Here is an 854-nt window from a genome sequence, read left to right on the forward strand (position 1 = left end):
ACATCACTACATCACGAACGGACACAAAGTGGCACCCACGCAGTGAACATACGGGGAAAGACCTTCATACCGTACTCCCTACACGCCGCACCTTACCAAGGTACAACAATTTCATACCGAAATCCCCCTCCGTCACCAACTCGTCTATCCATTTGCAACGCGCCTTCACCCATAGAATCCAAGAACGATGGCCGACCTTGATACGACGTGTAACGGCCTCACGGCCGGAAATCTAGGCGCGTTCTAACTAACGTACGACATGTACGGGCGACCGTGCATCCGGCGTCACTCACCAGCAGCGGAAGACGATGTGAGCTTGACTGCGTTGATTAGAAGCGTTGACAATGGGGGCCCTTGCTTCACGCCGACGCAACATCGCACTGGGGTCTTGGAGAGTTGAAATGTGGTGTACGCAGAGATTCTCGTTGCCAGGTGGAATGCGGTCGATCTGGAAGGTCTTGGGCAACTCGAATGAGCAGTCGTCTCTGTCGCGAGGAAGGTCACGGACATCGGACGAAGTGGTCATGTCTCGCCTAACGACGTGTACTTTCCTGCCAGACCGCCTAGCTTTCAGCCTTCGTAGGCTCCTTACACAGCTAAAGCACAACTGTCGGGATAACGCTCAAACGCTGCATACGCCCATATTCTTGCAGCAGAGCGCCGCACAAACACATGCCCGTCGAAAGCCCGTCGACAAAGCCCCTTGCGCTTCANAGATCCATACACAAGCTCGAGAAGCAAGCATCTCACCTCAAAAAAATGAGTTGCCGCAAGTCGCACCTTGCCCTCACAGATGAGTCAGGCAAGTCCATGTCCATGAAGCGGCGACGCTGTGCCTGAAGCAACGTCAGCAG

At 54.4% G+C, this 854-nt stretch overlaps 1 protein-coding gene across 1 annotated transcript in view; it reads right to left on the bottom strand.

Annotated features, from left to right (window-relative positions):
- Positions 1–854, bottom strand: part of cyc33 (guanylyl and adenylyl cyclase family member) — a gene marked incomplete at both ends in the record, with an annotated part of 50,007 nt that overhangs the window by 38,110 nt on the left and 11,043 nt on the right. The gene's annotated exons all lie outside the window — the stretch shown is intronic.

The sequence above is a fragment of the Volvox carteri genome (assembly GCF_000143455.1).
Source record: "Volvox carteri f. nagariensis unplaced genomic scaffold VOLCAscaffold_78, whole genome shotgun sequence".
Taxonomy (NCBI): domain Eukaryota; kingdom Viridiplantae; phylum Chlorophyta; class Chlorophyceae; order Chlamydomonadales; family Volvocaceae; genus Volvox; species Volvox carteri.